Here is a 15,538-nt window from a genome sequence, read left to right as displayed (position 1 = left end):
GCCAACTAATAGGTCCTAAAATGGCCCTAGAGGCCAAAATTAATGAAATCCAAGTGCCTAGGGGGTATGTGCATGGGTTTGGGACATTTTCCACCCTTCTAAATCATTCTGTTGACTTTTGTGACCTCTTAAATATCTCATTTTTCCTTTAGTGCGAAAATTGAACTTCTCCATGAGTTTTCCAAGTTTACACTCCACCAAAAAGGTTGTCTTAATGGTAGGGTCTTCCAGGGGTATGTGCATGGGTTTGGGACATTTTCCACCCTTCTAAATCATTCTGTTGACTTTTGTGACCTCTTAAATATCTCATTTTTCCTTTAGTGCGAAAATTGAACTTCTCCATGAGTTTTCCAAGTTTACACTCCACCAAAAAGGTTGTCTTAATGGTAGGATCAATTTGGAAGACCCTAGAAGGGCTTAGTCAAGTCTGGAGTTATTGCGCATTTAGACAGGTGAGTTTAGAAGCCTATTTAGTTGCAAATTTGAAGGTTGAAGGGTATTCGCCCATTCTCTACATTTAGAGAGAGTCAAGCAAGGATTGAAGGAGGAAGAAGGATTAGCTCTTCTCAAAAATTCCATTTACCATAACCATTTGTGAAGGTAGGAATCCTTCATGGCTTTGTTTTTCATGTTGTGTTTTCATCTGCTTAAGTAGGCCTTTTGCATGTGTGTATATTTCACATGTGTGATGAAACATGTGAGGGATGAGTTATTGTGGGTTTCTTAATTATTTTCCTTTCATGTTCTACATTTTGTTTTGTGGGGAAAATTGTAAGGGTTGTATTGGCATTATTCACCCTCAGATAGGGCAAAAGTGGCCATGTACAGGAGGAGGGCCTTATTTGGACTCTAGGTTAGTGTAGAATCTCTCCTCATGATGAGGAGAGGGAAAAAGTATGGTGTTATGGGACCCTACTTGTCAACATAAATCGTTTTGTGTTTGGGGAGATAAAGATGAAAGAACATAAGTTCTTTGTGTGATTATTAGCCTTGGAAGAGACATATGTTTTGGTATTGTGATTAACATCTCCTACCCTAGAAAACCCCACCTTCTCCCTAGTCTTGGTTTGATAAAGAACCTGTTGTGCAAACCTAGGATGGGAGGAATTGATTGAATGTCTCTATGTGTTGAACCTAATGTCACCTGGTCAGTTTCGGTTCTCCATGGTTACCTTGACGTAAATTTGCAAATTTTGTAGTTAATACCTTGATGTGAAATCAAATTGGATTTAGAGTTTTGAAGTTCTTGATTCAAATGTTATGGAGACTTCTCCTTGGGGTAATGATCCTGATGTAAAATTAATTGTTAACCTTATTTTTAAAATGACTATGATATCAAGTTATTCTTCCCTGATTCTTTCTTGATTGAGTCCTTGAATCATGTTTTGAATAAAATAAATATGAAGTGGCTAGCCCACGTATGTTGAAAAAAAGAGCAATTCCTTTCTTATGGAATTATTTATAATTCATTTCATATGCATATGATCAATTGTGATTAGATACTATGATGTTACACAAAGTTATGAAATTTAAATATGATTAGGTGTTAGAGGAAATCGATTTAGATGGATTTTACTTCATTTTTCATTGTAGTAACTATTGAAAAAAAAATACTTCTACTCAAATGCATAGCTTTCTCCACATGGGTTTGAAATGGATGAAACCCTAGAAAGATGCAACCTAAGTCAACAAAGGAGGAGCACACATTTAATTTTGCATCCTCTAATAAGATGCACACTTACCTTTTTAAAATTTCCCCCAATCTTCTCATGCGTACCACTCATGCTAGGGAATCTACACCACCTTAAAATTTCCAAGTGTTTGTTTAGGCACTTCAACCCTTGTAAGGAAGGTATGGCACCTTGAAGAATGTTTAAGTTCAAAATTTATGGCAACTTTATTCTTAAGGCTTTGCCTTGCTGCAAATATCCTAAGGCCTTGCATTATGACTCCATGCAACCCTTTTTGGAGGAGACAAGACATACTATCTTGGCTGCAAGACACGGGTCTTGGGTCATGTGAAGACTTTCTTGGAAGTTGCCATGCCTTGGGAAGAAGGGAGGATAGGTGGGTAGGGATAGTTAGGGGTGGAGTTAGTAAGGGTTAGTTAGGAGTTAGTAGGTAGTGTTAGTTAGTTAGTAGTAAGGGATAAGTGGATAGTTAGATAGCTTAGTTAGGAGGTAATGTTAGTTAAGAGATATGGAATTAATTTAGAATTTGATTGTCGGATTTGTATTTTTTTAAATTTATTTGTTTTATTAGTAACTTTTTGTCATGTAAGTATTAAATAGGTAGGGTGGAAAAAGTGTTAGTAGGGGTTTGCTAGTAAGTAATTAGTAGTTAGTTTAGTTAGTTGAATATAGTATAATTTTAAGATTAGTGTATGTAATATTTTCAGTTTTTTATTAATATTGTTTTAGCTAATTTATTTTAATTAAAATATATTTTATATCATGTAAGAATTAAATGGGTTAGAATTAGAATGTGATTAGAAAAGAAATGTTATTTTGATTTGTTTAAATTATATTAATTTTAGATATGTTAATATTAGATTAGGGTTGTACATTTAATTGTTATTGTTATTGTTTTAATTATTTAAATTTATTTAATTAAGTGGTATAGGGTTTAAATTAATACAAATAGATGTTGAAATCAATTAAATAATGAATGTTTATTTAATCCTACACAATTGGTTATAGACTGAGATGAAGTGTTAAGGTATTGTTAGGGAAACCTATGTATGCTTTTCAATACACCTATAGATTTAACTTGTAAAATGTATATATTGAATCATGTCAAAACCTAGTGTGACTTAGGTAATAAGTTGAGCATATCAATTCAACTGTGACCTAAGAACTAAGAAACCTAATGACTTTCCTAAATTATGATATCACTCTCTAACTAGATGTCAACTCTGTATCAGGTTGAATCACAACTAGAATTCTTTTCTTTTCTTCTCATAACCTTTTTAGGTGACATGTATTAATTTAGTGGATTAAATATTTTTTTTAAAAAAATCCATATGGTTTTGCCTCAATATTTTGGGCATGACACAAACCGCATGGTACATGTAGTATTTTTTGGAAGAAGAGTTGATTTGTCTATGCATTTGCATGTATGACCTCTCTTGGGAAGCACCACCAATTTTGCCTTTGATGTGATTCCCTAGTAACTATGCCAAGGCCCATTCTCAATGATGTGGCCCCTTCTCACTAACGTGTCCCTTTTTTACCACACATTTCTTGCCTTGGTCTTAGCGCCACCCATGGGCATCTTTCCTGGCCACCAAGGACAATTCTTGGCACCTGACAATTTCTCTTGCCATCAATCATCATTTTTTGGTGGATATCAACATTTTTTTTGAGCATTTTTGGCAACTTATAGTGTTTTTTTGCCCACATTTATGGTCAACCAAATTGTTTTACCTAACACTGACCCTTTCTTTTTTTGGTACATTGGTTTTTTTAGTGACTGGATGTTTTTTCCAACACGGGGACATTTTTCTGGCATTTTTTTCCCTCAGTGGTCATTTGACCATCAAATTTGGGCTCATCACTTGTTGATATCAACCCTGCATTAGCATGCCCTATGAGCCCTTCTAGCTCAGTTTGGACCTACATGTGGTTTTTGGTCATAACTTGCTCATACAAACTCCTTTTTTGGCAAACAAGATATCATTGGAAAGCTAGTCTATCATATTGGTGTAGGTTATTTTTTGTTTTGATGCATTTTTTATGGTGTTTTTTTGCTATCAAAGTTAGAATTTTTATTTTGCACTCTGAGAGACATATCTTGAGCGTCTGATCTTCAATTTGGGAATTCTTTATATTGTTGGAAATCTCTTTTTGATCTCTTTGCCAGATTATGCTCTAGGCATATTCTATTCTATTTTTTTGCAATTTTGCATTCTAGTAGATATCTTGGCTATGTTAGGTCCACATATCAATTTGTTGCTTCAAATGTTTCATCATGGGTTTTACTATCTATTTTATTAGCCTTATGTCTCTTCCAGTCTTTGTAGACATCATTTGTATGCATTCTTGCAAACACACTGAGATAAAGCGTCATATTTCATCTGTATTCTTGTTCAGTTGTTTTGCCTTGTTTTGCTTTTTGATTCAAGCAGTGTCATCTAAGGACACTCATACAAATTATAGTATTCTTGGGATTCACCATTTATTGTGTTTTATTGTACATACACTTCTCTAATTAAAGTGCCATGGGGGTTGATATTTTTCCTTTGTCTAGTGAGTTTTCCTTCTGTGACATTAGCCTCATGACGTGTCTGAGATTGATCACCTTGGTACACACATATGTATTAATTTGTGCATCTTGATTGTGGTTCCTTGACATGCAAGGTCCACTTTTGCATTTTCCTTTCACCTCACCATTGTTTACATAAGGGTGGGTTCTTCTACTATTTCTTATACTTCCTTGGTTCGATGGAGTGAGCTATGCTGTCATTATTTGTTCCTATATAATCAATGGTGGAGATGTAAATGGAGGCCTATCAATGAACCAACAGATGAGCAAATAGAGATCCTAATTTTCAAAGTGAGGTGTACTTTACAAATCAAACCTACTATTACATTCTAACCATTGTATTAGTCAAAACCCTTTAATCAAGGTTGACCTAACAATCATTTTGTAAATCTTTTAATCAAGGTGATATTCTAATGGAATGTTCCAAAGTCCTTTAAAAAGGCTACTCCTAAAAAGGTGATTAAATCCTTTAATAGGGTCACATTCAATAGTGTGTTATATAACCTTTAACAATGTTGGCTCTTAACCGAGCTCACTTCATAAGAGTGAAAATTTGGTAGCATATTACTTGGTGGTTTTTCCCAAATTGGATTTCCACATTAAACTCGAGTGTCAAAGTGTTATTTTCATGTGTGGATGTTATTATTATGCATGCTATATTTTACATAATTTTATTTACTAGTAGTCGACACATATAGAGATAGAGTTAAGAAATTTCATGAAAAGTTAAATTGTTGATGATATGCTATATAGATCAAGTGAGTGTTTGAGATTGATTGAGTTGTTTGAAGTAAATAAAAGTTGAATTGGTGCATCTGGACCTGAGGATAACAAATTCACCCCCGCCCCCAACCCCCACCCCCCCCCCCCCCAATTATTCTAAATCATTTTAATAATTGGTATCGGAGCTTTGAAGCTTGTAAGGAAAGTTTGAAGGTACTCAAGCCAAAAATCAAGATGTACAAGAGAGATACCTAAGTTGAACAAGGAGAACTTCCTAGTGTGGCAAAGACAAGTGAGATTGCATTTATATGGCATTGGAGACTCTACATCATACTACCTAGACAATAAATACATTAAGGTTCCTAGACCTATGACAATTGAACAAATGAAAGAGAAGAAAGAGCATAACCAAATGATGCTTGAACTTGCAATAGTCCTAAGTTATGTAGAATTTGATGATGTGAAGGAATGCACTACAGCTAAAAAATTGTTGGACAAATTGGAAAAAACCCATGAAGGAGACAAAAATGTATCGAGATCTAAGGCATGAAGCTTGAGAGGAAAATTTGATGACATGAGAATCAAAGAAGGTGAAACTATTACACAATATTGTGGCCAAATCAAAGAAGTGGTGAATGCTATCAGAGGAGCTAGAGGAGACATATTTGATGAAAGTGTGATAAGTAAGGTATTAAGGACTTTACTTCATATCTATTCAATTAGAGTATTTGTAATTCAAGAACTGAGGTGTACACCTAGTAATGATCTGACCTTGGATAGTCTAATTGGTAGACTTAGTGTATTTGAATTATCAAATTTTGATAATTATTCCCCTACTAACATTAAATCTGCATTGAAAGCACAACTAACCCTTAATGGATCTAAGGAAAAAAACAAGCATATAGAAAGTGATAGTGGATCTGATGATGACCTTATTGTGCTTGAAGCATTGTTGGCTAGAAGACTCCCTAGAGGAAAAGGAAAATACAATGGTAAAATTCCTATTATCCATTTTACATGTAACAAAGTTGGTCATATTGTTGTTAGATGCCCTGATAGAGATGAGAAAGAGGAAAGCAAAGAATTCAAGTATAAACAAAGGAGAGATGACAAAGACAACAAAGGAAACAAAGATAAAATTGCAATGAGCCTTGATTATGTTATGTATTAAGTAGACTATAAGATCTCATTACCAAATCTTTGTAAATAATTATCCATCAAATTAATTCATACCATTTATTAATTAAGATATTCTTATGAAGATAAGTTTTTCTTGCATAATGAAATTATAACATTTTTAATTAAATATTGATGTCTTTCATATAACCTTGCTTATAATGATGATGTCACCCCATTATTATAAAAGCTTGTGAAATCAAGGTACAAAAATCTAATTTCTTAAATAACATTATTAAAGAAGCTAAATTACTAAATAACATAAATAGGTTGCAACATGTTATGGTTAACAAACAAGTACCATGAGTCGTGTCACTTGTGGGACCTCTAAGCATATATGTAATAAAAATGGTGAAAGTAAGAAGGGGACAACAAAGGCAGAGAAGGGTTTGAGCATCCAATCAAAGATTGGGCGTACAATCTAAGCACCCAACCAGAGATCGGGCATACAATTTGATGCAACCAACTAGTGATCAAGCAAATAGTTTGAGTGTCCAATCAAAGATCAGGCCCAGTCACCGCCTGGTAGAGGTAATTCTATGGAATGAAGATCTAGCCATTCACATCCAATCAGATCAACAGAAGTATGGGTGTACAGTTGTACGAAGTTCATGCCCATTGATTAAACCCATCTGCACCTATTAAGGTATAAATCATTTCAAAAAGGAGGACATTAATTTGTGAATAAATTACCAAGGCAAGGATCTTATATGTAAATAGGATGATTTATCATGGAAGCATAAATATTCATTTATTTTTTATTCTTATTTATATACCATTAAACAATAAGTGTTTATTAAGATCAAAAGAGTCTAGTAGGAAGAGAGCGATCTTATTAGTTTGAGATCAAGAGAGTCCCACTAGGAAGAGAGTGATCTTAACATGGTTATAAGGCCAAAATAGTTTTTAGATGTTAACATATGCATATGTGTCAAGGCACCTAGATAGAGAATGTCTCTTCTAAGATGGACCTTAAAGGGAGCACTTTATAGAAGACAAAGAAGTAATCAGGGATCTAAGGATCCTCAAGAGAGTTATTGATCCTGATATGGAGATGTCTTTAAAGTTTAGTTAGGATAGAGGGTAGAATAGTGAAATATAATTTCTTATAGACATTGGTTTTGCAGGTATTCTTGTCTAAACTAGTGGGGACATTACAGTGGTATCAAAGCATAATCCTGCCAACCTATGATTCTTGTTACATACATAAAATCAATAGATCAAAAAAATGGCCAAGCAACTAGCACAAGAATTGAGAATCTCCATGGAGAAAACTAATAAAAGATTTGAAAGCACACATAAAATGATTCTCAAAGCTATACAAATATTGGGCAACAATAATCAGACCAATCCTAATTCAAGAAGGGAGACCTATTCCAATAATTTAGAAAATGTACCCTCAATTTAGAAGACTCACCTTTTCGAGACACACTTCCATCATTCCTTCCAATAGGGGAACCAATTATAGAAGAAGATGAACCAAACCCAACTAGTGTGGAAGAAATTACACAAATATACATTGGATTGGATCCGCAAGTTGAGAATAGTATTCCTTTCAAAGAGTAATACGAAAGAAAACTATTAGGAAGAAAAAGGGAAGTCATTGTAGACAAAGACCTCAAAACAAAGATTAAAAGGATATTAATACCATGCTTCGATGGATCGAGGGAAGAAACTGCTCAATAATGGGTTCAAAAATTAGATATATACTAAACTTTTAGCCCTATGAAGGAAAAAGATGCCATCAAATTTACCATATTCCATCTAGGTGGTTCAACTCATGACTGGTGGGATTATGGTTGCATAATACTAGGGCACAAAAAAATCACTACATATAGTGAATTCACACAAAGGCTCATTAATCAATTTGATGATAAAGATTTTGAATGATACTTCCAAGAATTAACCCACCTAAAACAACTACAAATTATGGGAGAATGTTCACGTGATTTCCTACAATTATCTATCTTGATTCCTAACCTTCCTAAAGAAAAACTCACCCACATTTTTATAGAAGGGCTTAAGGACCCTATTAAGAGTTCAATCAAACCTCTTGAACCCCAGAACTTAGAAGAAGCCATTATAAAAGCTAAAAAGGTTGAGAATAATACACCTAAAGAAAGGTATAAATACTCTATGTATAAAAAATCTCACCAAAATAAAAGACCCCAAGGGGACCAAGGTAGACCTTGCTACATATGTAAAGATCCATGTAGTATAGAACATCATTGTTCAAAAAGAGAAGAATTGTATCAAAAGAGCTTATGATTTAAATGTAAGACACCATGGAGTCATAATCATCAATGCAAAAGAGGGCAAATAAATAATGTACAAGAATCAATTGAAGAAAATATACCTAGAAAAAAAAGAAAAGGTAGAGGAGCATGAGCATGGGATCATAGCTATTATTGCACAAGAAAATGAGAATAGAACTTTATGAATAAAGGGAGCAATTAGGAGACAAAAATTATCTATCTTAGTGGATTTCATACCTATGCATGACTTCATTGGGAGACATTTAGTAACAAGAAGGAATCTAAAAACTAAAGAATTCAAGGGATTCAAGGTAGCATTTGGAAATGGTTCAATAGACCATTGTACTACTATAGTACCCTGGTTAGAAATCGACCTAGGAGGACACACTTTAAAAAGGAACTTTTATGTAATGAATGTCCAAAATGATATTATCCTAGGAATGCCATGGATAAACTCCTTAGGGCGATTCATAATAGATAGTCCTAATTCAAAAATATGCTTCAAACATAAACGAAATGAAACTACACTTAAAGGGTTACTGAATTCTTCTCCAAATGTAGTCTTTTTAAAGAAAATGGCCAAAATACTTAATTGTGACAAAGGTGAATGGGTTTCACAATGTATAGTAATAGATAAATCTAAACTAAAAGGACAAACTATTCATATAGATATCAAACCAATACTGAAAAGATACAAAAGGGTTTTTGATGAAATTCCCCTAGGGCTCCCCCCAGAAATAGGATTTGAACATTAAATAGAACTAGAAGAAGGAGCAAAACTAATGATAACAACTCCATATCGACATCCTAGGAATTTCAAAGAAGAAAGAGAAAAGACAATTCAAGAATGACTGGAAATGGGCCATATCCAACCTAGCAGTAGCCCCTTTTCTTCCTTTATAGAATTGGTCAAAAAGAAATATGGTACCATGAGGATGTGCATCAACTATAAAGCCCTAAATAAGATTACCATAAAGAATAGGTATCCCATACCAAGGATTGACGAATTAATGGATGAATTGCATGGAGCATGCTACTTCTCAAAAATTGATCTAAGGCTAGGATACCACTAGATCAAAATGAGGAAGGAAGACATTCCGAAGACTGCCTTTAGGTATCACTATGGGCATTTTGAATTTATAGTCCTTCCATTTGACCTCACCAATGCACCATCAACCTTCCAATCTTGTATGAACTACATATTTCAACAACAACTAAAGAAATTTCTACTCATATTCTTTGATGATATACTTATTTATAAAAAAATGGGAAGAACATTTGTGACATATTGAGGAAGTTTTGAAAATTTTGGAAAAAAAAGTCATTATATGCCAAATTTTCAAAATATGAATTTAGATAAGAAGAGATTATATACTTGGGTCTCAAAATTAGTACAAAAGGAATAAGTGTAGATGAGGGAAAAATGAAAGCTATCAAGGAGTGCCCAAAAACCAAAACTCTAACCCAACTTAGGGGGTTCATTGGTTTATGTAACTACTATAAATGCTTTGTAAATGGGTTTTCTAAAATTGCATCTCCCCTCGCCGATTTAACAAAGAAAGGGGCATTTTCATGGAATGATATATCCCAACAAGCTTTTGAAAAACTCAAAGAATCTATGTGTACTTGTCCTATTCTAGATTTCAAAAAACCTTTTGAACTAAATTGTGATACATTAGGAGAAGGAATCAAAGCAATACTCATGCAAGAAGGACATCCAATAGCCTTTGAAATTTGTAAGCTCACTGAAGTAGAAAAAAATTACTCAATATATGATAAAGAGATGGTAGCCATCATGCATGACTTAGGAAAGTTTCATTAGTACTTAGCTTGTGGAAGATTCATTGTAAACACATATCATAACAACTTAATGTTCTTCTTAAATCAAAAGGATCTTAAAGATTGACAAAAAAAAGTGGGTTAGCTGAATCCAAGCTTATGATTCTAATATAGAATATGTTAAAGGAGTTAATAATGAGGTTGTGGATGCTCTTTTGAGAAGACCCCATATCAATAATATTACAAGCATCTCCAAGGACTGGAAGGGAGAAATTATAGCAGAATATGCTAAGGATCCCCAAACATAAGAAATATTAGATGGAAAATTACCTAATGAAGATTTCAAAGTTTGGGATGATATAATCACCTACAAAGGAAGAGTATATCTATCCCCAAAGTTAAAAATTAAAGAAAAAATACTAAAATAATATCATGACAACCCATTAGTGGGTCATCGAGGATACTATAAAACATACAAGCATATTAGAGAGAAATATGCTTGGAAAGGGTTGGAAAAAGATGTACTAAAATATGTACAAAAATGCATGACTTGTTAATGGGATAAGGTAGAATTGCAACAACTTGTAGGATTACTACAACCATCCCAAACAAAAATTGGGAAATAATATCAATGGATTTCATAATAGGACTTCCAAAGATCCAAGGAAAAGACATCATATTTGTAGTGGTAGATAGACTTACAAAATATGCACATTTTTTGCCATCTCAACGAAATACAAGGCACACTAGGTAGCTGAATTATTCTTTAAAGAGATTTTTCAACTCCACGGGCTCCCTCAAAATATCATAAGTGATAGAGACAAGTTTCTCAGCAAGTTTTGGTAAGAATTCTTTTGTGCAGCAGGCATAACCTTGACTCCTAGTACAAGTTATCATCCTCAAGCTGATGGACAGAAAAAAATTGTCATTAAGTGATTATAAGGATATCTTAGGAACTATGTTATAGGACATCAAAATTCTTGGATTAAGTGGCCACATTTAGGAGAATATTTCTATAATACTACTCACCATATGTCAATACAAATGAGCCCATTTTAGGCACTCTATGGATATGAAGCTACATCTAATGAAAGGCACTCCCTTTAATACCTTAAACACATAACATAAACAAAGAAATAACAACAATCTATGAGAACAAAATATGAGGTTCTTATTATCGCTGCAAATGCAAAATTACAAAATTTAGAATTACAATATGCTAATCCACATGAGTGCCTTCATTATAGCAATCTGCAAGACAAAGCTATGAACTATCACCCTAAGTTTTCCTAGACAATGTACGCACATTTCTTAAATAGGCAATTTTATGCCACTCGAAAAGGTGCTAGACACTTGAACTTAATACCTAGGGCCGATAGACCCTAATAATACATATAAAGTCAACCAAATACATTTTTGACATTTTTTTTGAAGTTTTGGTTTGCCCAACTTCAGAAGGCCATCACTCTCAAACCATTGTTCTAATTGGCTATTATAATCACTTTTTGGAATCCTTAGCTTTTATCTATAGGCTTAAATATGCAAAAGTGCCCATTCGTTGAGTTTTCAAGCCTCATCCGGGAATATTTAGGCCTTCAAAAATGAGCTTGAAGTTTTTATATCAATATTACAACCTAAAAGTTTGTAATAAATCCATGAATACACATGATATGGAACTGAGCTTCAACTAGTAGGTTGATGTATCCAAGATGAGAATCCACCTCTAAGATTAGGACATTTCAAGCTTGTATGACTAACTTACTAAGTAACAAGCCTCCATAGATAGATATTCTGCATTAAGACAACACTTATTTAAACAAATGAAATGAAATATTTTTGGTTGATGCAAGATTGCTCTTACACCCAGGATGCTCTTACATCAGACACCAGGGGTAATTTGAGAAGTGATCTTGTCATGTCTTAGGTATTCAAAGGAAAACCAAGATGGTTAACCTCCTCCCTTGCCAACCATGAAGAATCTTCTACTAGCCACCTTTTCCATTTGACCAAGTATTCTTCATAAGTTCTATTCCTTGTATTTTTTCCAACACGACTATCCAATATCTCCTCAATCTCCTTTTTAGCCAAACTAGCTACTGGAATACTACACTGCACTTCAGCAACTTCATCTCCATCACCTCCTTCATAATACTCTATCAAATCTAAAATGTTAAATACTGGTGAAATATTTACTTCAGTAGGAAACTCCACTTCATAGGCATTTCTAGAATCATGCATTTTCACTATCTTGCATGGTCTAAACTTCTTCATTTTTAGCTTATTATATGCACCCACTACAAAATGCTCCTTCCTCAAATGAACCATGACTTCATCTGGAATCTAGAATTATTTATACCTGCTTTTCACATCTACCTTGGCCTTGTAATGTGTATTCATCTTAATAATGTGCTTCCTCACCTCTTTATGGATATTCTTCAAATGTTCAACAAATTCTTCTGCTTCAACACTACTTATTTCTCCTTTATTCAATTGCCTCAATTTAGAAGAATTTATGGGACTGCTTCCATATATAATCTGGAATGGTGAAACTAGTACTCCTATTGAAAGAATTATTATATGAAAATTGTGCCTGTGGTAAAATCATATCCTTACCCTTTGGTTAATCTCCAACCAAGCATCTCAGCAAGTTTCCCAAACTATGATTCATAACTTTTGTCTACCTATCAATCTATGGATGATGTGATGAACTAAATTTCAAATATGTCTTTAATTTCTTTCACAATGTACATTAGAAATACCCAACAAATTTGGTATCTTGATCTGAAACTATACTCTTTGGAAGACCATGTAGTCTCACCACTTCTCTGAAGAAAGAAACTTTGCCACATGAACACCATCACTAGTCTTCTTGTAGGGAATAAAATGTGACATCTTTGAAAACTTGTCAATCACCACAAAAATAGAATCATAAACTCACTAAGTCCTTGATAATCCAAGAATAAAGTTCATGACGACATCCTCCCATGACTTCTCTAGTACAAGTAATGGTTGATACAACCCAATATTCTACTTCACTCTTTTCACCATCTGACATACTCTACAACTCTACACAAAATTCTTTAGGTCTTGTTGAAAATGTGGCTAGTAATAATTCTCACCAACCAAAGCAATGGTGTTATCTCTACCAAAGTGTCCAACCAATCCTCCAATATGCTTCTCCTTGATGAGATTCTCTCTCGTTGAACTTCTTAGAATGCACAATTGGCTTCCTTTGAACAACATACCATCTTGAATTATGAAATCCAACCACTTTGTCCTGTCAAGAGTAAAAGGTTCTGTACAAGCCTTCCACGCTTCACCAAATTACGATCCTATGGATATAAGCTACTGAGTTCCTTAAACCCAACCACCTCAATATGCATTTCTATTAGTAAAACTTCTCTTCTACTAAGAGCATTTGCAACTCTATTAGACTTCTCACTCCTGTATTTCAAAAAAAATGTATAACTCTACAAAAACTCAACCCACTTCAAGTGCCTATGGTTTAATTTTCCTTGACTATTCAAATATTGCAAAGCTTGATGATTAGTATACAAAACAAACTCCTTAGGAAGAAGATAGTGTCTATACTTATTTAATGCTTGAACTATAGCATAAAATTCCTGATCATAAACATAATATTTTCTTTTGGCATCATTCAATTTCTCATTGAAGTAAGTAATAGGTCTAGCTTATTGGCTCAAAACAACTCCTATTGTAGTATCACTAGCATCATAGTCTACTTGAAACACCTTCCTAAAATATGGGAGTGCTAAAATAGGCTGATTTGCAACTTTTTGTTTTAATAGATTGAAACTCTTATCTGCTTCTACAGTCCAAGAACAAAAAGATGGAAGGATTCAATGAATCTGACCTAACCCAAAGATCAATGGTGATGTTTAAGCAACATAAGATCAAAATTACCTATTTAAGGAGGCATAAGAGATATTTTCTATGGTTGCTTCATTTTTGATTTGTGATCTTGAGGAGAAGTTGTGATGAGTATCGCAACAGAGGTGAAGTGTGAAGAGTTTGGTGAAGAAGTGATTGCTTGAGGAGATGCCAAGAAAATTAGTGATAGAGATGTAAATAAAGGCCAGTCAATGAACCAACAAATGAGTGAATGAATATTTGAATTAGCAAAGTAAGATGTACTTTACATATCAAACCCATTATTACATTCTACCCATTGTATTAGTCAAAATCATTTAATCAAGGTTGACCTAAGAGTCATTTTGTAAATCTTTTAATCAAGGTGACATTCTAATGGAAGGTTCCAAAGTCCTCTAACAAGGCCACTCCTAATAGGGTGATTAATTTTTTTTTAACAAGGTCACATTTAATATTGTGTTGTATAACCTGTAACAAGGTTGGCTCTTAACTGGGCTCACTTCACAAGAGTGAAAATTTGGTAGCATGTTACTTTGTGTGTTTTTTTAAAAGTTGGGTTTTCACATTAAATCCTAGTGTCAAAGTGTTATTTTCATGTGTGGATGTTATTTTTATGCATGCTATATTCTACAATAGTTTATTTACTGGAAGTCGACAATATAGAGAGAGAGTTAAGAAATTGCATGAAAAGTTAAATGGTTGATGATATGCTTGTTGAAAATAATTAACCAATTGTATATTGTCTTTGATGTTACAAAAAATGTCACATCTTTTCTAGTTAGTATATGCCAAGATCACTCGAGTGATGAAGACAATTTCCTGTGTCTGCTAAGCATTCTAGTGTTTGGCAAGTTTAGAAGGTAGTGTCTACCGAGTTCACTCGGGCATCAAAGAGAAGTTAGTAGAAGTTGAGTGTTAACCAAGATCACTCAGTTAATGAAGAAAAGTTGGATGGAACTACTATTAACTGAGCTAACTCAGTCAGCAATGGAAGTTAGCAAAGATGCAGTGTTAACTAAGTTTACTTGGTTAACACAGGAAAATAATTTTTGAGTTAGTGTCTACCGAATAGGGTCGGCTAATGAAGGATTTTTTTATTTTGGCATATTGAGTTTAATTGATTTGTTTGTTGGTTCTAGCCAACTGAGGAGGTCAATATTAATTGTTCTAAGATGTATTTAAGCCAACTTGACATTGTGTATGATATAAATATAAGGTCAAGTTGAAGATTGAATGTGTGTAAGTGGATGAAAGAATAAGATATGCTTAGAGGAAGCAAATTTGAAGGTCAAAAAAAAATCCTTAAGGAGTTGCAAAGATACATTCAATTAGGAAGGATCAAGTATTCAAGCTAAAATTGAGATCTAGAATTACAAATATAGTTGCATAAGAAATCATGTCATATCATTGTTACTCTCTAACCATTGTAGTAGTGAACTAAATCTCTTAAC

The sequence above is a fragment of the Cupressus sempervirens genome, chromosome 9, assembly GCF_028749045.1.
Source record: "Cupressus sempervirens isolate cs-2001-9-10 chromosome 9, ASM2874904v1, whole genome shotgun sequence".
NCBI classification, from domain to species: Eukaryota; Viridiplantae; Streptophyta; class Pinopsida; order Cupressales; family Cupressaceae; genus Cupressus; species Cupressus sempervirens.
This window is presented reverse-complemented; position numbering follows the sequence as displayed.